Source organism: Camponotus vicinus, unplaced genomic scaffold, assembly GCF_025532165.1.
Source record: "Camponotus vicinus isolate PSW18456_S1 unplaced genomic scaffold, iyCamVici1.0 SCAF_12, whole genome shotgun sequence".
In the NCBI taxonomy this organism is placed as follows: domain Eukaryota; kingdom Metazoa; phylum Arthropoda; class Insecta; order Hymenoptera; family Formicidae; genus Camponotus; species Camponotus vicinus.
In genome coordinates this window covers 10237192-10260835 of record NW_028141948.1, presented here as the reverse complement: position 1 = coordinate 10260835, position 23644 = coordinate 10237192, and the positions used below count along the sequence as shown (strand labels likewise).

At 39.5% G+C, this 23644-nt stretch overlaps 2 protein-coding genes across 11 annotated transcripts in view; one reads left to right on the top strand and one right to left on the bottom strand.

Annotated features, from left to right (window-relative positions):
• Window positions 1–23644, top strand: part of LOC145963056 (uncharacterized) — a 368536-nt gene that overhangs the window by 102388 nt on the left and 242504 nt on the right. The gene's annotated exons all lie outside the window — the stretch shown is intronic.
• The window catches only part of LOC145963049 (discoidin domain-containing receptor 2), a 250006-nt gene that overhangs the window by 96198 nt on the left and 130164 nt on the right, over window positions 1–23644 (bottom strand). The window lies entirely within an intron of this gene.

Sequence of the window (23644 nt, the reverse complement as noted above, 5' to 3'; positions counted from 1 at the left end):
AATATTTTTGTAATATAAATATTTTTAGTAAAATTCAATTAGAAACTACTTTTGACCATCATCTATTTGCGCGTACAATGATATTAGTGATCATGTTTCGAGCCTTTTGTTAATTTGGTATTTCCAGCACGAAAAATTACATTTTTATTTATGGTATATATATGTAAATTACAAATTAATATTTTATTAATACATTCGAATTTTATTTTTATTTTTTTGTGGTGCCAAGTGGTTAGGATATTAGGGTTAGATAAAATGGTTACAATCTCGAGACGCGAATATGTTCGCTCGGTATTTGTAGCACAATGACGCTCAAAAGCTCCGACAAAGGGTTCATGCATACCTCGAATGAATAGAAACAATGCGACGGAGGCAGTCGATGGCGAGTTGAATTGTGGCGGCAACTTATCCGGGAGTTACGCCAACGCTCGCCATGCTAGTTCGCACTTTGGAAAGTTTAAAAGCGAATCCAAGTCCTCCGTCTAGCAAATTTCTCCACATTATAATTACTTATATATCTGTGTAGTATTGTTTGGCCTCATATCATCACAAACAAGTACGTGGCGTTAGTTCAGAAACATGGCAATAAAGTCTTTCCTTTCTATGTAGATTTCCTCAGATTTATCGTCTTTTCAATAGAAAAGATTATAAAAATCGGTTCAGAATTAATATTAATTAATTATAAATATCAATTTTTTTTTATTAAGAGTAATTAAAAATATCAGGAACAAATTTTAACAAATACAATTTTATTTTATAATTAATCGTAAGTGTAATTGTATAGTTCAATAAAAGATAATTTGAATTTTAAATTATTAGAATTTCAAATATAAATATTTAAAAAAAGTTATGAAAATTATGCTTTCGAAAAATTACGTTTTATCACACACACTCAGTTACTAAGAGTTATTACTAAGAAAAACTCTCGACTTTAAATCCGTCAAAGAATATACGTTGACAATGGAAAGAAATGAAGTTGGACGCGTTCGTAAAAATTCTGCAAATTTTCACATCTCTGTATATTTTATTTCAAATGCGAATAGTCGAGATAACTTTTCGAGACTTTTCCTAGCTACGCGAATCTCTTGCGTCTTAGCCGTAAGATTCAAGAGAAGAAAGACAATTCGCGGATGAAAATCGCGATGCAATTTTAATTTCATTACTCGCGAAATGCTGGATTAGGGCGGCTTAGGAACGGCTGTTGACTGCCTTTGCGCAGCGCGGATATTCGGTGCTTACGTTTCAACGCGATGAATATTTAGCGACGGTGTTTCAAAACGTTAAGACGAGCGACTGTATTCCAAGGTTAACCCTATCTCCACCTACGAGTACCTAGAACATTTCCGCAGAGTGTTGTAATGGGATACATTTCCACATTAACGTTCCACGACAACGCGAATTTGCCGCGTGCCATCGTACGGATGACAGTTGCAGGTTTATAGCGCTCAGGTTTGCTTTAGTTATGTCACGTTACATTGACTCTGAAGATATTCATTGCGCATTATGGTGAAAATCTCTTTTAGCATTCGCGCTCGTCTTTCTCTGATCTAATCTTATTAGAATATTATACTGAAAGAAACTTCCTCTCGCATATATGCAGTTATAATCTATTTACGATTGCAAATGTTTAGTTTAAATAAAATTTCACCCTTATCGCTCATTATTTTTTAATAATTTCTTTTTACTCTAATGATACATAAAGAGAGCACATGTGTGAAATTGTTTAAATATTGTTGGTTCCTGAAAAATAATAATAATTCAATATTAAAACGAAATATTAGGAATAATATTAAAAAACGTATCGTCTCTGTTTTCTTACATTTCACAAGCGAATTTTAAACTTTGAAGGACCGATGACTTGTCATCTCGCGAAAGCATAGAATTTTTTATAAAAAAATTTAGTTGCAAAATATACTCTAATACAATCTAGACTCGCGTAAATAATCTAGAATAATCTCGTTTTACAAACCTATTATAATCCCGAGATGACATTTATCTATTTTCTGCATATCATTCGATAATTGACAAATGACTTTTGAAGGCTGCAAAAGTCAATGACTCCAATCGATTTCTTTGGGAACTGTAACGCGAGGGTCGCCGCGGATTTTAATCCGCCGTGTTCAATTAACGAACGCTTACTGAGCCGTGACGCGTCAGCCGTATCATCGCGTGTAACGATTGCTTTCGTTGGGCGACAATGCAGGGCCGTTCGCAAATTGGAAAGCGACGCGCTTCACGCTCACGCGCCGGTGGCCGCGCGGCACGATCAGCGCGTTAATTATACAGATCAAGGGACGCTGCGTTGGGTGTATTTTAGGTAATTGGGAGCTTGCCGGAATCGTCGCGCGCCCCTTACACCTCCGTCACGCCTCCGTAACCTCTGTGGAAGCGCTTGTGTACGCACGTGCGCTTCTCTTGAGTATTGAAGGAGATAACGCCGGTGAGAAAAGCGATGCGAAGCTACAAAAACGAGATGCATTTCTCTTGACTTTATTTTTCGTAGTAACTTGAGATGCTAAAATAAAGATATTACATATTACATATTTGAAAAAGAGCGAATCACAAATAAATTAAAAATTCCTAAAAGTAAGGTAGAGTCGGGATACAATATTCACAATGTTAGAATGCAGGTTTTTAAATGTTTTATGCAACGCGCGAGAATATTTAAACGAATATTAATTTTGAAAAGGCACTTGAAACAAATTAGTAACAATATCCATCTATCTAATGCAAGAAAGTGCTTTAATAATTTTCGAGTTACGACAGCCACTTCGTTTATCGATCTCCGGAAGGCCATTTTTACCAGGATGCAGCGAAGAGGCGCTCATCCGGCTGCTGGATATCATTTATTTAGAATACACTCGCTCGGCTTTTGCGCGGTACGGAACCTTTATTATTTACGAAACCTCGATACACACTGTTCGAGGTGGAACGATACGTTAAGTGATTGGAAATTATATGTAGTCGCGCGAAGGTGAGCGAGACGTGTGCGAGGGTTACCACATCAATGTTATTTTCGTGCAAGGTCGATCAAATCGAACGACATGTCGGGACGTTGGAAAAGCTCGCGCCATTCGGCGATTCGTTTGTGATTTAGCGCAGCTGCAATCGCGCGATTCTGTCGACTTGGCGCGGTCGGGTGGTGGTTTGCGAAAGGGTGTTGGTTCCGCTACCACCTATGGACGCATCCACCTACCGGTTTGTGCCTCGTGGCGGATGACTCTCGTAGACTGGTGTTAGGGATCCATTAGCTAATGGCCGCACCAGCCATCTGCTCGACATAGCTTTTATTCACCCATTGCACCCTCCCTATCTCTCTTCCTCCCTTCCTTCTCTCTCTCTCTCTCTCTATCGTTCGCGCTTGCACTCTCTTCATCTTTTTTTCTCGTTTACTTCGCTGTCCTGCGGCTTAGCACGGCCCACTATACGAGCCAACGATTCATTTATTCATATTCTCTCTCCTTTTTCCTCTCTCCTCTTGGACGAACAGTGCGGTCGTTCGGTAACTCGCGGCATGATTTCTTCATGCTTTGGACAGATCGGCGACAGTGTCGGAAGAAGCTCGAGATGTTATATTAATTCGCGTCGACGAGGAAGTCTTGGCAAAGAGACGGAAGAAGTCTACTTTTCGTTCGTCGTGTCTATTTGTATTCGCGTACTTTTCCGCTGTCCACTTACTTGTTTCCTCACGAGTTAAATGTTTTCAAGAACCTCGTGACGATGGTTAGGCGAGTTTTCGCAGGGAGGCTATGGAAAAGTGTTCGGAGTCGACGATCCACTTGGCGTTGCCAGTTTGGTCGTTACGCCTTACTTGGCGAGAAGAGTTCGCGCGATTCCCGGATAACGAGAGTAGGAAACTTCCCGCCACAGAAGTCTCGACGCATGAATGCAACCGGTACGATGTGGCTTTTAAATATCGCCCCAATTTGTTTGTACGATCTCGACGCGTCTGGTTCGCAGTTTCCGCGAGAATTTCCCAGAAGGCAGAAGGTCCTTGTTCCGACCGCTTAACGAGGCTCGTTATCTCGCGTCGCGTCGCGATCGGAGCTTCGAGGATGTCGCGCATTGATATGTAATGCGAACGTCGTCGCAGGATTCGCGAAAATTATGCGGTATCGATGTCACATTCTATGCTTTCATGGGATCAATAATTAGAGATATAATTAAAAATAACTAAAATTTTCTCATTAATTTTTACAAAATATTCTCTGTTGAATATAAATTTAACAGATAAAATGAGTAAAATTATAACAATTAAAGAACTTATGATTTTAATAGTTTAAGTTTTAAAAATCCCTTAAAAGAAAATAAGTCATAAGCAATTTCTGCGAGTAAAATACAAGGATTAAACTATCTAGCTCCTGGCATGTTGCTGCGTGCGCAGGATTCTTGCATTCAGCAGTTTATGACGTCCATTGTAGACGAGCAATATTTTTGACAATTAAGTGGGGTACATACAAAATGTTATTACAAATTTAGATGAGATGCGCGTGACGACGCATAATTCGCGCTATCGCGGAAAATATAACGTGCGAGCTTTTACACCGTCGTCGTTACCGTCCTTGCTTCCGTCAAGAGTGACAGAAACGTACGAATTCGTAGCGAGTCGAAGGAGGTGCGCGCAGAATTTAATTTCCGGTCGCTAGTGTCGGTTATCCTAGACCGAGCATCATGGAAACGAATACTTGTATCTTTACGACAAAAGCGTCTCGACTTCCTCCGCAGGATTAATGACATCATTGCCTGGCAATATTTAACGCGCTCAAAGAAATGAATCTTATTCTAATTTAAACTCGTCGGCGACTCATCTCGACGACTTTAACGAGCTTTAAACTTACTTTTACACGCTAATCAATCTTAATTCCAAAATCCCCTCAATCTAAAGTTAATGATAAAATTCAGGGATATTTTTACTTTACGATAAATCATTTCGTTTCATACAGGGTGTATCTGAAATGATGCACTAAACTTTAGGAGCGTATTCTAGAGGTCAAAATAAGACTTTTTTTCCCTATGAACATGGGTCCAAATGAACCCCCTCCGAGCTAGAGGCCCCTAAAGTTTGGGGAAAAAATTGAAAATTGGCTGTATTTCAGAAAAAAAATTATTTGACCTTGGATTTGACGTTACCTATCACCCTCTCTTGAGAGATAAATAAATTTGCGTTGCGGATGTTTGGTCAATTTCACACATTTTCGAATTTTAACTCGGAGGGGGGTTCATTTGCGGACCCATGTTCATAAGAAAAAAAAAGTCTTATTTTGACCTCTAGAATACGCTCCTAAAGTTTAGTGCATCATTTCAGATACACCCTGTATATACAGAAATCGGGAGAAGTGACAATCATTTATGCGTGCATCGGAGATTAAACTCGTCGCGCTTTTTGCGGAACAGATGTTCGGCAAGTGTCATTTCCCCAATATCATAAGCTACGTTTTCCCCAACAAATTGCATGCAGGAGTTTGCGAAAACGATTCCACATAAATTTCATGATTATCACGCGGACAGTGATTCGCCGTGATTTTATTCACAGCCGATCGGATCTCCCTTAACCGTGCGTCTTTGTTTAATGATCCGTGGGTTCGGTCAAAAGGGCCCTGTGCTGGGTACTTAAACGCGTGATATATGCGATATATGCTCGGTGCTGCCCACAGGTATTCGCCCTGCCTGCTCGCACAGGTACACAGACAGCTCGCTCTCTACGCATGTTCGCCTACTTTACATCCCGATGAGTAATGCGCCGCGGTCCTAGCATTAAAAGCGCCGTAACGTAATGTCGGCTTCGCCCGGAGGCCGCGGCGACTGTCGTGGAAACCGTACCGACGAGATGATAGACGAGCAGATTTAATGATAATAATACCCCTTTAAAAAGCTGCCGTTAAAAAAATTCCACGGCGTCGACAGGACGATTACGGCGAACGAGCATTCTCGGCATGTTTTCACGAGTCGCGCGATCATAAAAATTGCCCGTTACCAAATTGATACCTCGGATCGGCAATTATCGACGTGACACATTTGGGATAAACGTTATTTTTATCTAAATATTCCCTGACGAGATTTTGCGACGTGTCGTGTAAATTCAAACTGTCGACTGCGCGTATATTACTTGATAGCGCGATTGACGCGAAATAGTATGAAAAAAAAAATAATAAAAGTATTTCGGAGATTCTTCGTTTTTAACGTACTGGAATAAAAATGGCATACGTTATGCGATAAGGTTGTTCTCGATAAATCAAATTCATCGAGACCCAGATTTTTTTTACGACTGCTTTCGATAGAGCGAAAGATGCAAGAAGAGTAAGCTCATATGGGAATTGCGCATACGATACGAATATGTGTCGGATCGGCCGTTTGTCACTTTTATTGACATGTGAGAATTGTGTTAACAAGTGCACATCTCTCGTATATGCATCATAAAATAACATGACCCGTATTTGCAAAAATTGTTATCCATCATCGTATCTTTCTTAAACAAAAAGAGATCCACAAATCGGGTCTATTTTAATAGTTAATTAAATCAAAAAGTTAATTAAATCAAAAAGTTAATTAAATCAATTAATTTCGTGTTATAACATTCAACTTATATTTATATTTGAAATATGTATATAAATTCTTCTATAGTTAACATACATTAAAATAGGAAGAGAAGAATTTTCATACATTATTTTGATATTAATCCTATTGATCAGTTCAATCACATTACCCAATGATTCCGCAATATGATACATATTATTCGAATGCAGTGGGATTAATTTTGCTTTGCGGTCTTGCGGTAACATCGAGTACATTGCCACCTAATTTACTAATTGAAGAATACCATAATTGAGCCGCATTCGAGAATTGTTAATAGAGTTAATGATCGCGCTGGTTATCAATCGTGCTTTTTCCGTAACACGTAATAATATCTTTATGCTTTGCACTCAAAAGTTTTTAACATTCAATGTGCAATCATATACACAAATTGCAATTAGCTTGTATTTTCGAAAACAAATAGCGTGTTCCGATGTAGCATGAATTTCGCGCGACGTTCTGTTATATTTTTAAAAATATTACGTTTCCGTTGAATGTTATTATATCGTTAATTGTTAACGTTACGTTGATAAACAAAGTTAAATAAAAAACTAATTTTTATCCGGAGCATGACTTTTAAGTTATCGCGACTCTCTTGCTCGACGTGTTGGAGTAAGTACAACGTAGAACTCGACATTGTTGTCTCGAAGTCTCGCATTACACGTCTGTTTTCCTCCAAGAAGTGTACCTACTAATTACTCCCTGTGTCAGTCTCCTCGTTAGCTTTAGACGAGTGCAATGTTATAGCGAGGAGAGGAAATTCCGGATAAAGGCGCATTAACACGTTTGATCGATATCGTATGTTAAAATTTTCTAATGCGATGATTTTCTTGCATAAATAATAACATCATGTGCTGATGTTATTTTTCGTGCGACGCAAAATTCCCTTAATTATATGCAAATTTATTATCTTGAATATGAATAATATATTGCAATTACATAAATCAAGGATAAATATAAATGTCATGATTGATATCGATCGTTATCGTCTCTTTGATTTTTCCAGTTGAATTTTCCAAAGACTAGTAATTTCATTAAATATTGTTACAATTCGATGCGAATTTAAAGCTCGCGATTTGTAGACGCATGGGCGATGGTTGTCTTTCGCAAAATTGAATGTCGGATGACGGAAGCAAATAGGTTGTCCACGGGAATATCTTCGGGAAAGCAAATACCGGCAATCACTGGCAATCGAGATAACCAGCGATATAACACGATTCTCTCAGTTTACAATTACTCGCTCATCCGACTCGGTGTTGACTCTCGGCGATTGTTTCCTTCAACAAGTGCCTCTCCTAATTACTCGTCGACCGAGAATCCTCGTTAGAGTTTCTCGTAGACTGCGGAGACGGAGTCAGTAATAAAGGAGCAGTCGAGAAAAAAAAAGAAGAGACGGTCGCAGCAAAGCGGGCTGTGAATCAGACCGGAAGACACGACAAAAAAAAATAGAGAAAGGAATGAAAAGCGAGAATGCGCGTGGTCGAGTTTTCGTATTGTCGTAGATTCCTTAAAATTTTTTTTTCGCTCCGCGATCAATTATAATGCGCGAGATAAACAGGCGTGTGTAAAGATAGGAAGAGAATGAATGAAAAAAAAGAGACGAGCATATTTTAATATAATCGTTGAAGAAATTGAAAACGCACAGTGGACATTATTTTTTAAAGTTTTAGTTTTCCCCATTTGAATTATATTTTAATTGAATTGAAAAATAATTGAAAAACAGGTTTCGATAGAATGGATAGGATTAATAATTAAGAATTATGTATTTCTAGAATGATACATCATGTTCTATTACCTATAAGAGCGACAACAGGATATGTAAGACAGTATGACGCTTAATCGATCGTACGTACATTATATGTCGAACCATATATATATGCATGTATACGTCTAATGTAGAAACTACCACTATTGTCGTTTGTAGAATCTTTGCCGCGAGTCTAAATATAATCGATAAATATTCGTACATGATGGTGGAGCGTATTCAGGTGGAAAGGAAAACGCGAAGAAACGAAAGAAAATCGAGTAAATTATCGGCGGCTGCTTAGTCGTGTTTGTTGTACCGATGGTAATGATCGAAGATGAGAGGCAAGTGTAAAGGAGGATGCTCGTTGAAACGTGTACCGGAAGGAAGAGGGTTGAATGGAAGGACAGAAATGAATACACATCGGTGTCAAAGCGCTCCGGAACAGGCAAGGGGGTCGCTTTTGTTGTGTCTCTCACTACGTTATTAAAATTGGCCCCGCAGAAACACTTAACGGCGTGAAGAGTGGCTCCAGGCGTTCCGAGATGTGTGTCTTCCCATGACAGGCACTTGGTACTTCTCGGTCTGTTTTTTCTCCATTCGTTCGTATCGGCGTCGTTATAAATCACTAGCGGAATTTCATCGTGGCCACTTCACAAGAGTTCGACTTTATTCATTTCGAACCGTTTAGTGGAGGATAATCGATGAGAGGTTCTAAATATATGTGATTATCGATTGATATTTATTTAAATTTAAGAATCTATTTGCCGTCAAAATAATTTCATGCTAAGAATTTCCAGAGAGAACTCATCGCGAGACTCTTTTCGGAAAAAAAAAGAAAAACTATTTATGAATTAAACGTTTACGGTAAAAATCGCAAGGTTACGAAACGCGGGTTGACTTAAACGAGCTTTCATGATGTATATAGAAAGTCTCGCGATATGCAACTCGCGCCAACTATCATACTTGACAGCACGAGTCAGCTGCCCTTTCTTGGAAGCACGAGGCAATCTCGAAGACGCTTCCACTGCTTTATCTGCTCATTCACGGGTACGACTGCAAGACGCGGAACGGCTGTATCGAATGTCCCGACTTGGGCTGATTGCCGCAATACCGGGAAAAGGCTTAACGAACGGATTGTTGCCTCGTCGGAGCGTGTGAGTCGGTCACGCGGGAGGATGAATGTCTGACAAGTAATAAAAGGCTTTTTTTCCCCCGACCGTGCGCGGAGATATGCGCAACGGCCATATCTCTGCACACGTTGAAACATGCCACGAGAAAAAAAATAGACTTGGAATTATATTCGGGCAAACTAGATGGACAGTGATTGACGTCATTGGATCCAAATTGTCAGGCTCATCCATCCGCGTATTGAGTGATTGATATCAAGTAGATTACGGCGATTTTGTAGAAAAATTTGATCAAAAATGAATGGTATAAATAGATATATAAAATCTCGTATATTAATTTATAAAATTACTGGCATTGCTTTTTAATATTGCGATAAAACATTATCGTAATAGCGCCGATGCTTCTCGTTAATTGCGGTGTAAGATAAATGAGAAAATTATTTCAGTAGCGAAACAATCATATCGGAATATATTAAATGTTATATATATAACATCTTAATATCCCGTCGATATTGATATCGGATTGAGCACCTTTTTATAAAAGCAATTAAGATTTATTCATTAAAGCGTAGCGGCGTTTATGAACTCGACGACGTAGTAATTACACTTGGCATAATGCGCGAAGCGATACGCGTAAAGAGCACACACGTTTGGTTATTAATTTCTTCTCGTAAACGAGCGCGTTTGTGCTTTGACGTGAGTCGAACCCCAAGTATATCGAGCAAGGAAATACTCGCCGATATTGAATATCCGCTCATCTAACTGCGCATCTCGCGGTATACGAGAAATTGCTTAACGAACAAGCTATAGACTCGCGTAACGAGGTACACTAATTCGCGTTCTCGTCTACGGAGCGCGTGCAACCCTTAAGGAAGCTTGACGGATAATACGCAATATTGCAGGTTGTATTCTGTAGATGGAAATTAGTTCCGTGTTTCGACGGGGGACAGAAGGAAGGGAGAGGGGAATTATATGCGAAACGAAAATCGAATTGCGCGGCTCGTCGGCCGAAAACGTTTTCGTTATTGCGACTTACCGCGCGCGTCGCGTGTACCTTGAATATTCATTCCCCGTGTCGCATCACAATACGCTATTGTTGCATTCCGATAGAACGCTGCTCATTGTTCATAACGCTTGCACGGAGGGAGAGAGGACGCGGACAGCATGGTACCGCAAAATACTGAATACGAAAATATGGGAGCTGGGAATGTTTTCGAGCTTTCGGAGCAACTCGATTTTTGCGTCGACATGCAACAGTATTAATTCTCTAATCCTTTTGCGCCGCTTGACGTCAGTACCTTTGCTTCAATGCTGTTTTCCCGATTCTGTCTGAACGCGGCTAAATGTAAGGCGATGGCGGCGATGCTCGGCAAAGTTTACCGGCGAGGAAGATGTGATTACGCCCGTTAATTATTTCGTTGTCGAGGAAGGGGATGTACGCGCGAAAAACACAAATCCGCTCACGGGAGAGCATTTCCATAAAAAATTCACCGCTTGTTTCGCGGATCAGAGGGAGCGAAATGAGATCATCTTGGAGAGAGAAAGAGAAAGGAAATCCTAAATGCATTCGCCGCCGTAATTCTGCTTCGCTACTGATTACTGCCAACTTCCGTTTGTACCGCGGCAGGCGCGCTAAGTGTAATTGTCCGTTGTGTCAATCAACCATTTCCGCGCGGGATGGTCGCTAAATGGTTTCTTTAGTCGACACGGGATGCCAATGAGAGCTAAAGCCCGAAGATATCTCATCCGTGAAGGAAACTTAATTATATCTTCCATTAAAAATTAATTCACACTGCGACGTATTTAACCAGATAATAAGAAATGATTTTAATATTTTATATATGTTTGAGTATTATTGCTACACCAAATTTCTCTTTATAAAATCTCGTTATATTCTCTTGGTCTGATATCAAATTCGTTAGATTTACGTATAAGTTTCTACGTTGTGTTTGCGCTCGCATTGATATTTGGAACGAAAATTTACCCTTGTTTCCAGAATAACGAGGCTCTCCGCGATGCATCGCGTAACGAGTGCACAACATCGGGGATGCGCATCGCGAATATCGAATTCGCGCCGCCCTCCTTCGTCCTCTAGCGCGCTTACAAGCGGAATTGCTTAATGACAATACTCGTTCTCTCGTTCACTTAGTTTAGCATGATGCCAATGGGGAAACCGCGACATAAGTGGATGGTGTCCTGCGTGCTCTCCCAAGCCCTTCTACGGTTAAGTGCACCAGGGTTGGCTGCCGGAGGGTGCAGTCACACCATCCACGAGTGGGCAAACTTGAGGGGGACATTCCGCCCGAGTTACGAAACGTCTGCCACTTTTCGTATTTCGCGTTACTTTATTTACGCGCATATTTAATCTCCTTTATCTTCCAAAGGTTTAATACTTGAAATTTTTCAATTTTTCTCAAATTATATGATGTTTAAAACAATCTGTCATTTATATAAAATTGAATTCAAAAATATCTTTAGACAATTGAAAACAAAATTTTAAATGGGAAATTTAGACTGTATAATAAATTTAACAAGCTTGCAGAAAAGTCAGTTTTTGAAATTTTATAGTTGGCGAAAATTTTAAGATGACAAAATGACGAAAGAATAATTTTATTAGATTTCAATATAAAATGTAAATTCTTTGAGCTAAACACGATTATTCTACAATCTTGAAAATTATATACTTTCGGTTGTTGTCGACGGATAAAGATTATATTGTGCAAAATTGCCGTCAAAAATCTTGCATAAAGCAGTGCCGACGTAAAACGTATGTAAAGAGTTTCCAAAGTGACGTACGTTTAACATAATTCGTTTCGCACACGATCATCCTTTCGTTACTCCCGTGTTCCTGCACCGATCCTATACTTCTCTCTTCATCTTTTCCATTTTTTCTTTCCTCGTTTTATCATTGAAAGTACATGGGCGGAGGTACGTGCGTTGTCAGATCAAAAGCATGAAAATACGGGGGAGCCGCGGCTGCGTCCGGCAGAAACAATGAAAGCAAATACGGGCAATGGAAAACTACCGAGCATAAAAGAACGAAAAAGCGGTCATTGCGAGCTACAAAGGACCGCGTGGAAAAGTACCGTAGATATCCAGTTTGGGCAAACACGAGGAACGAATAAAAAAAAGGAAAAAAACGAGAACGCGGAACAGACGCGCGCGCGCACGGTCTCCGATATTGCCGAAAACCACCGACTTCGGAACCGATATCGACAGTCGCAGACGTCATATGCCGGGTTTTTCCGGATGTCCGACGAGCGGAATTGGGATGGGAATCGATTGCGGCCAGAAATAATCTCCAGCCTTTTGAGCTTGACGTCTCGGCGTCCCTTTTTCGTGAAAGAGCAGCGCGACACGGTTATCGAGTTTATTTGAGCAGCAAAATTCGTTCATGTGAAACCTGCTCGACTGCGCGACTGTAACGCCGTTTACGTAGTCTTATGGGGAAAATATTTGAGGCTATGCTTTCGCATCATCAATGCGGAATAATAAACTGTATATATCGCATCGTGCATTCTACGAAAGCAAGACATGAACGCGCAATTTCGATATGAATAGATCGCAAATGCGAAACGATTCGAGAGAGAATGATGTCGTACGCGATATCGCCGACCAAGAGTATTGTATTTCGACGATATTACATATTCCACGTATATGATCGATCGACATGTCAAATGTCACAATAAAGGTGGACGGATCATATAAACAGCAATATCAATCATTGCAAAGAGAATTGAGAGACGTATCGATAAAACTATAATTACTAATCAACAGATCTCAAACTCTGATGTAAAGCGTTGAGCGTTTAATTGATACAAAAGATGATTTCATAATCAGCTGTTGCATTATCGAATTGTATATTTTATTTAAATTAACTTTCGATAATGACGTATTATTTCACTTTTCGATCCGTGCTTCTCAATATGTAACTCGACATTTCAGCGTGTACAAAGTTGACGCGCATACGTTCCGGTCATGCGTGAATCATCATATGCATACATGTATAACGCATATGTGTGCGTTTCAGCGCGCACCAAAGGTACCGAAGTAATTGCGAAAAAGAGTTATTCTGCCGTTCGGATAGCTTTCACCGAAAGCACTGTTCTTTTCACAGTGAGAAAGAGAGAGAGAGAGAGAGAGAGAGAGGAGTCTGTGTGAGAGAGAAAGAGACAATCGTATGCCAGGACATTAAAGCCTCGAACGTTGCTTTTCACCGAGATGCAAATTCACGGTCTTAAAACTAAGCCTTTCTTGAACGCTTACCCTCGCACACATCTATTTCGCGAGCACGCGACGATACTTTAGGCGATTAACTACGTATCGTGGTTCATTAGTCGTGCAGTTTTATAAAATAATAGTCCGCGCGCGCGCGCGCGCATCTTTTCCTCCCTTTCTTCTTTTTCTCTCTCTCTCTCTCTTTCTTTCCCTTTTTCGATTACGCTCTTTACATTTTCGATATTTATGAGGATCGTTACCGTGGATACGGGCAATATTTCCACAAAATATCGGACCAGAAGAGCTTTATTTTTTCTTTCTATAATAAAAACCGCGCGGCTGTCTATTGTTCCGCAAAAACTCGCGCAAACCTTTTTGACGTCGTTGAATCGCTGTCTCTATCTCGATCGAGGTATTAACCGGTGAAAATTCGGGCCGTGATAAATGTGCGAATTTTTGGTGGAGAATTTTTCATCGTACAGAAACAAATATTTTTGCATGTAAAACTAGAGAAATCATTGTTGATAATGTAAGTAATGTTTAGCAAAGTGCAAGTAATTACTTGCAATTTGCATTATTTTACCTTATCTAAAATGCCTTAATTTAAGAGACGCAAATGACAGACGGTATTCTCAATTGAAACGCATTTCCCAATTGAAACCTTCGACGAAGGGTGCACTCGTGATATCATGAAACACTGGCACTTACACACGATTGCTTTCGAGTATTGCGCTTTCAAAAAAAAATCGTTTCTCTCGGGTCCATTATATCCGAACCACTCTTGCGTGCTCGCATTACCAATAATAATTCGTACGTCTAGCTACACGAGGGTGAGAAACATGGGGGGTCCCGAGAAACAAACGACAAGTGGGTAAGCGTGTAACGATCTCGCATTTGATACACGAAATGCGCGCGCGCGCGTGCGTTTCTCTTTACATTACATTTTATGGTAATACAAATTTTATGAACTTTCCGTATTATAAACAGTAATAATGTTTACGTAAATAGGTACACGATGATTCCTTGATGTAAAATGATATAAAATTTCCTATTGTAATTAAATGGAATATTTTAGCAAAAATGTTCAATTCTCAAATAATATTTTTAATCGCATCGAAATGTGTACGTGTGTGTGTGTGTGTGTGTGTGAGAGAGAGAGAGAGAGAGAGAGAGAAATTGTATTACTTTATTTAAAAAATTCATTATTTGAATTTATTATTATTATCTTGGTATCTATTAATTTCATAATATACGAGTATATAATTTTTAATTATGACATTTAAATTGCTTGTATCGCGTCAGCGTGGACGAAACGCGGTGCGAAGCGTGGAGCGTGTAAATTTAATAGAAAATCTCCGCGACACATTTCAATAAATTAACGAGACGTCGCACATGTGTCGGAAATGATTGCATTCGCGAATAACATCCCGGATTTTTAAGCACATCGTGCGCCAGGATTGGAGCCCAGGTGCATACCGTTCATTCAGGAAAATCCCGGCGAGGAGACGAGGCAAGTTTATTGCGCTTGTCGTAGAAAGGAGAGGAAAAGAGTGTAATCGCGCGAATACTGTCGATTCGTTTGGACTCTCATATCTGAAATTGCTGTCGCCTCGAATCTATTATATCCGAGCTGGTGAGGCCCGAGAGCCGGATCTCTCCGTAATAGAAATCCGTGGCCGAGTTCGTTAATTCGCACGGGTATATGCGACGAGCTTTCTCGAAAGCGAGAAAGCGATGGAAGCCGAAGAGAAAGAGAAAGAGAGGGAGAGAGAGAGAGAGGAAGATGAGAGAAAGAGACGAAGGAAAGCGACCTGATAACAGACGCGCGAAAAAGGGAGAGGACGAGAACGGAGGGATGAAACTCGATGAAAAAGGAAGCGGGAGAACGGCAGGGATGAAGCTGGAGAGCGCGAGCTACTCGAGAAGAGAGAAAACCAGGGTACCTACGATTCCATTGAACGGGGGCACATCTGCCGCGTTGCATTGTGCCGCACGCTGCACTCATCCGCGTCATCCGATCTGCTCGACGCAACCTCGAACCCCTCGAGAAGAAAAGAGCGAGCGAAATGACGAGGTAGATCACGAGAGGAAACGAGAAAGAGAGAAAAAGAGAGAGAAGAAGAGAGAGGAGAATCGCTCGTTGTTCCCCTTGCGGCCTCGTGCCAGAGTTATATCGTCATATCGTCCTACCTGCCGAACGATAAATCCGCTCGATCCTTTTCAATGAGGTACCCACTCAGATTTATGAGGGAATTAATAGTAGATCTAACGAAAAAGTATCGACGATATATCGATTACTTGTGTCGTGAGTAGGGTCGGAAAAAAGCACGCGACTATTGCCTTTAGTTGAATCTCTTAGTTGCCGTATTAATATTTTCAATGGTCGGAAGCATTGAAAATTTTCCGCTTAAAACTTGAAATATATAGTATCGCTGAGAGATGATGAGCCAAGTAATTGAACGCGCGCCGAGCAGAGTTGGGCGTGATATCATGGTTAATTTTGCGATCCATTCGCGTTCTATTTATTCCCGTCGAGTTCCGATCGAAGTTGCTGACGCGAATTAGCCGCATTGAAACGGTGCTTAATTCGATTAAAGAATCGTTCATCTCCGTCGATCATCACCGCCGCAAATAAAAATTATTAACTATTTAAACGCTTCGTTCCGCTAGGATAAAGAAGATGATATATTCCTTTTTCATCGTGCGAGCAACGTCGGAAAATTGGACGGAGCAGGATGACGGCGCGATATAAAGAGAAGCGCACCCCGCCCTTATAATCCGGAGTACATTTTTCACGCCGGCACGTTATATTACATATTTATGTCACGCTCGATGTCCGACTCCCTTCGCGTTACGTTGGATATGCAACAACTGCGCTCTTAGGACGCGGCGCCCATTAATGATTCAGCGAGCCGAACAAAGCACGGTGCTTGAATTTGTTCAAGCCTTCAAAGCAGAGACGGATTTCGAGCCGAGCAAAAAAGGCACAACGAATATAGGTACCGAAAATTTCCGACGAACTCTACTTCGTTTGCATATGATACATGAAAAAAATGCTTACAAAAAGTATATTAAAACGAAAAATTCATAATGATAATTTTAGATGTATCTCTACATTTTTAAAAAATGTTTTTCTCCATGAAATGTATAAAATGTTCCGTGAAATATATAAATAAAATGCCAAATGTAAATAAATTCTCCAAGAGCTCGTTATCATGAAAATTTAAATTAAATTTACCGAAAATTATTTCTATTGTTTTTTTTTTATAAATGAATTATACATATATCGGTTCTAACGCACGTAAATAATTGTTACTTTTGTTACCATACATACATATTCTATAATAGAATGATATAATTTTTAGTTGCATTTTTTTAAATTATTACTGTATAATGTAATTATACGAATGCATCGACTCCAAGATTTGATTAAATTCGCTACTGCATTGCGCAATGTTTTTTCTCTCCCTTCGCCACGTATATAGTTTATTTTATCCTTTTGTTATTCTACATTTCGCGTAACTATATCGTGCAGCACCGCGATGTGCAATCTCCAGTATCACGATACATGAATCTTCTTCACCCTCATCGGGTGAGTTTTGATGAACGAGGTTGAGGATCGGGGACTTACACGCGATTACAACCCTCCATCCAAGCCCTGCGGCTAGTTGGCCCACTTTCGTATTACTTTCGACATGCTGTCCGTTAAATCTGGCCATCCGCACGAAACGTGGATATAAAATCGTCAACTGTATAAATCATACAATAAGAATGAAATATATCTACATCACGAACATTTTAAATTTTTCAAGAAATATAAAAAAATTAAATTTAAACAATTTTAATTAAAACATTATATTATTGCACTAAAATTCTGACGCTATCAAAATGTATACATAGATTTATAATATATATTGTATACAATAAATATATTTTTAGCGTTATTTTTATAGATTGTAAATCGCAAATAACTTTATACTATTCGTAAAAGATGACGATGCATTAATTTTTTTTATTTACTTTTGCTGATTATCTAATAATTATTATACGTATACACACAAAGTATAAATGGTAGATATTATAATATTATAATATGAGATATGTAATACGCAATAGGATAAACATTTTGATCGAATAATAAGGGTGATGATAACGATTGTCCTCAATTGCATTGTCTGGTCGAGATAATTTATCACATCGATGAATTTATAGCTACTAGTGCGATGAGGGGGTTAATTGCATATCCTAGTGTATGTTGAGTAGTTGATTCTATTATTCGAATAACGACTGCTTCATTTACATGGATAATTAGGTAATGTAATATCTGCGAAGCGTCTATGTTACTGATACATCCATGTTTACAATCGATATGGATAAATATCGTCACTCGATTAATAAAATCATCATTATGGATTGCCGACTTTCTTTTGAGTTTGCTAAATAAATCAGTTTACGCGATTGGATTATATTCCATGCGATGTTGAATCCTTCTAATTTATCGGACGGTACGTAATGTACATTAGAGTTTGAATAATTGCACGTTGGACAAAGTTATCTAAATAAAATTACAATAAAAAAACATCGGAAAAAGTATAATTACACAGTAAAAAATTGTGCGTCCATATGTTAAAATTTTCTTGTGTTACCATGTTTTGATTAGTATTTTAATGTAAAATTAACATACAATTTATATGTTATTATTTTTATAACGTTTTCATGTGTTACATTTATGTCAACTTCATAACTTAACACTTTGAATATGTCTCTTAGAAATAGAATATTATTTTGAGTATTTTTAACATAATCATTTTAAACAATCAACATGTCTCAAAGTCAGTTTAACATTTTAAGAAAAGTTAAAGTAAATCTTCAAATAATCTTGAATTTTAAAGTACAAAATAATCAAATTTACTAAAATCAAATGTTTCTATTACAAATAATTTAAGTTAAAATAATTACTATTATATATTAATGTCCTACAACAATTCTTATGAGTTATTGTAACTATTTTTTCATGTAATTTTTAATTAATTTGTATGTTATTTTTACACTTAAAGTCACAATAACAAAAATAAATGTAAAGTATTGTGTCAATTATTTAACATTTTTAGTTTGTCAATAAGTAACATACGACGAATGAATTATTTTAACTTAAAATTTGGAGTGGACTTTCTGGAACATGTGAAAAATGTTAAAATTAACATTTTATTTTTTACTGTGTATTACAATATAATCAGAGTAGTTTCGTGTATCACGCGCAAAAGGAAGGAACGTCGTAAATAATTAATTCGGTCGTGTCGCCTCGTGGGAGCTAGAAAATTTAATTCTCTTATCTGCCATCGGTCTTACGAGAAAAGCGAATGCGATTATGACAGTCATCGAGTTTTTCGGTCACGACGAGCGCGTGAAATCCTACCGAAAGGGCGTTCACGATCACGGATCGAGGGTCGTTGTATTCAAACACTCCGATCGCGCGCCTTTCACGTGTCTCGAATTTACATACAGGGTTACGACTCCATCCGCGGCCAAAATGAAATAATCTCGTTATGTAAATGGACGCCTGCAGACGCGAGATGCGACGTGACGCCACGGTATCGTTCTCGTAACAGTGTCGAATCTTTTTATTCTCATCTTCTACGCTATCCCCCTGAAAGCGCATGCAGCGTCGATGTAGCGATGTAAAAGTCATTGCCAATTTTACAACCTACATCATCGAGCTGCAATCGGTGTATCAGCTTGGATAATTATTCGAACGCGATACACTGTTATTTATACTCCTGCTTGTATCACAAAGCTTGTATCATGTGCATTTTGAACAGTTTTAAATAATCGATAACGAGAAGACGTATATATTCGGCTGTACAAGCGAGAAAGATCGGGGCCGAGCTATCTCATCCGCGTCAAGTGTGAATTATTTAAGCACATTGTTGAATAAACATCAACTCTTAAGACTGGCATCTCGCTTGCCACCGAGTTCCGAGAACGATATCTTGGAAATATGTCTGTTGCCTGTCTAAGAAATACGCAACGCGAAGGAATGAAGCATTCAAACGGTCAAGCTGCAACACATACCGCCGGCATACCAAGTTAGGCTCTTGAAATAGAAAATGAAGTAGTAGACACATTCCGTTCTCTTAGAAAGAATACAATTGTTAAAATTATAAAAATTTTAAAAATTCGAGAAAGAAAAAATTGGATTATCTGGATATTAACAGATGACAATATATTTGAAGTGTTCAAAATTCGCAACATATTATATATATTTTTGAAGATCGTTAAATTGTCTCATTAAATTTCACAAAAAGATATAAAATCATAAATATTATTTAAGAAAACTTTGAAACACAACTGCATTGCGTAACTTGTTACGAGGGAAGAGATGCGCTTTTAATGTGCTAACGTTGCAAACCGCGGGCGTGAAAAGAAATTAATCGAATGGAGCTCGGAGAGTTAGAGTGTCGGGCGATAATTCATTCTTACGCCTTGCGCGCCAGGCTCGGGTTACGAGCACTCGCGTAATCGTCTCTCGTGAATTGGATTCGTCGTGAATTATGCGACAGCATAATATGTGCGAGGAGATGTGACGGCGTCTCGTTATTCTGCGCGCGGCCATTCACGGGCGCGAGACGTCGCGAGTCGTCGTCCAGTCTCATTCGTGGCGTCGGTCGCGTCGCGCGCGATTCATCGTAAATTAAATGAACGAAGGGAGCAATCAGCGATCCCGCAATAGATTGTCGAGATAAGACTCGTCGCGTCGTTGACTCTCGTTTAAAGACGAGCGACGACGTTTGAACGAAGGCAATACGAGGACAGAACTGGATCCTCTCGCTTCCTCCTCGTATTATCGTTACTCTCCGTCGTTAAGAAAATCCTCGTCTATTGTCCCGGGTCAGTGACGAGACGACGAAACGCATTATCTTTCCATCTCGTTTCGCGAGATCTTTCCTTCTTCCCGTCCGTCGAAGACGAGAGTTAGAGAGATAAATATGTAGAGTCGTTGGTCTCTCTCTCTTACCGAGAAATCCCTCTCCTGTTACACAAGGAGATGCATATGCATGGGCGTTCGCAGGGGAACGTCATGATTCTTCACGCAAATCAGGCTGTCGCACGTTTCTTTTCTTACCTCTCTTTCTCTTTCTCGTTCTGCGAATCCTTTCAACTTTCCTCGTCTCCCTTTCTCTTTCCTCCTTCAGCCTCTCTCGAACTTCCTTCTCCCGTTCGTGTGATAAAACAGCTCAAGTCGGCTTTCGCGATAAGAAGGAAAAAGCAACGGCGTGTATCTGTGTACTCGAGATTATTTTATCGTGCCGCATTGCGATACACGTGGGATTTGGCTGTTTTCCCCTCTTTTTCCTCCGAGAATAGATAGATGCGTCTTGGTTAAAGTTTTTCCTTCTGAATTCTGTCAGTGCGTCATGACACGCGTATTATTACCCCGATCGTTTTATCTGATATATTTAATAATATAGATGTGCATAAATCGAATAAAATATACGAAATAAAATATATCCTCCAAAACTTGTATCGATATCTTGTAATAATTTGATTTGTTTCGATAAGCTATATTATATATCAGTTTTATTGACTATGGAATGGATCTTATTAATGAAAGTGGCGTCGTAATTACGATCAATAAAAGTTTATGAATATTGCGTTCGTATAATAGGGATCAACCCGGAAGAGAAATGAGGTCAGTTGAGTAAAGTGTATTATTAATTTGTATAGACATAATTAATGGCGGACGGAATATGGATAAACGAACATTATTAAGGGGGACAGGCGGATGCGGCTTTGATGATAAACTGAAAGACACGCGATTTATTTTGCCTTTCGCGGCTCTCGATCTGTAGGCAATTAATAAAGTCGATAAGCGAATACAGAAGGTCTGCAGTTGGCGCCTGTAATTTGCGATAAATGGCTATGATGATACGGGCATTATAAATCCATGCGGACACGTAACACGAACGTGTTATATATTGCATATCGATGTGATTGTAATAATATTACACAATGATATCTTTCGTGTCAGCTGAAATGTAATTCGTGGTTTATTCACAATTTCTGGCTGGATTGTACGCCATAAATTGGACGTACCTTTGACAGAAATAATTTTTGCAGCCATTTTGCCGCTGCAATTGGCTCTTTTTATTAAAATGAAAATAGATTGCACGATTCGTTGTCACGTTACGCGATATGACGTCGAGTAAAATTAATCCTCTTAGCTAATAGCAAGAGCGGAAAAGGCACTTGCGTTATGATAAAAATCTTTTGGTCTCAGCGCGGTCGAGCGAGCGCTCTGCGAAAAGTGTCTTTCGTTCGGGAAATGTAATAATACCATGGTAGCATCCACGGCCGGTATATTATGTTCCATTAGCGAAATCTCATCGCGCCAGACATTGATTATCATTAACGACGGCGAAATCGATAACGCTCGCCGCGTTTTCGTCAGATTTCATGAAAACCGTCGATAAGCCGTCCAGGTCACGGTATAATTCGTAATAAGAGAGGAAAGAAAAGCCGAAAGGAAGAAAGCGAGAGAGACGAACGAATCGCGAATCGTTCGACCATTCATGAGAGTTCATCCTTTTTCACGGACGGCGCACACATGTAAACGCGCATGTAAATTCCCCGACTTCCTCGTGAAGAACCCCTTCGCGGAAACGAGAAAACGTGGTTGTACAGAAATTGCTTTGCCGTGCTTCGCTCGCGTATGCGATCTCATCCTTCCCCTTTCTCTCGTACTTTTTCCTCTCCATTATCTTACTTGGGTGACTTACACTATTTTCTGAGCCGCGTATCTCGATGGGATTCATGGTGAAAATGTAATAAGATCGTGTGTTTGCGCCCAGCGATATTTCCTACCAAGACGAACTCGTACGTTAGATTCAGCCGCAATCCATACCGAGAGCAACGTATTCCTCGATAACACCGGTGCGATCATGAATATATTTCCAGCTTGCAGAGAATGCACCGCGCTCATCTAATTACGTTGCCTGTTTCCTTCGTGCTCAGACTTTCAACGTATCTGCCGATACAACTTTACTTCAGTATCACTGAGTAAACTGCTTTCTGTAGTTGGATCTGCAGAAACTTTGTTTATTATATCGATGAAAATTTCCGCGATATATATCTTCCTAAATAATATGACCTCGATTTTTATACGATAAGTTTGATGTAATATAAATTATTTCGCGACTCAAGCTCGAAAAATTTTACATAATTTTCGGTGTCATCAAGCGTCAAACGCTTTACATTTCAAGTGCACGCGGAGATTAAGCGACGCTTGTTCTTTCAGGAAGTATCCTCGCGGATAAACGGTTTCGAACGGTGGCAATAAGTTAGCGGTTTGATAACTCTTTTCATCCGTTTCGAGAGGGTACTCGGCAGTCTCTCTTTCGGAGATACCGCGGTCCGACCCGCATTTGCCTTTCTCTCAGCCGAGCCTCTCGCTCTCTTTGTCGCTTTCAAGGAATATTAATTACGACCGTCTCACAAAAGACACCGACCGGAAGTTTTCGTCGGCTATCAAATGCAGAACAGGTTAATTAAATTCTCGCCGCTTGCGCGCGGCTCGCAAAAGGGCCCCGCGACACACGGGCACAATGCCGGGGTCAGAATGCCACGGGGCACTGGTTAATTAGGCACGCGATGAATAGCTTCGCGATATACATCCGGGAACACTTCCAGTCGGCATCACGATGTCTGCCGTCCGTCTGTGCCGTCGAATAATTTTAGACTCGTGCAACTTTAACACTCGCGTCTATATTATATTATATATACGAAGATATTTGAAAATTATTTATTCTGAGCGAAAAGACGGAAAAATGAAACTCTAGTATAAAATCATATTAGGAGAGCAAACTAAAAATCAAAGTAAATTGCATGTACGTAATTATTTACCGTTAATAATATTAAAAGTGCAAGTTTATTGCACTCTCTGAGATATTCTCATCATTCTCTCTCTTAGATATTTTTCTATTTG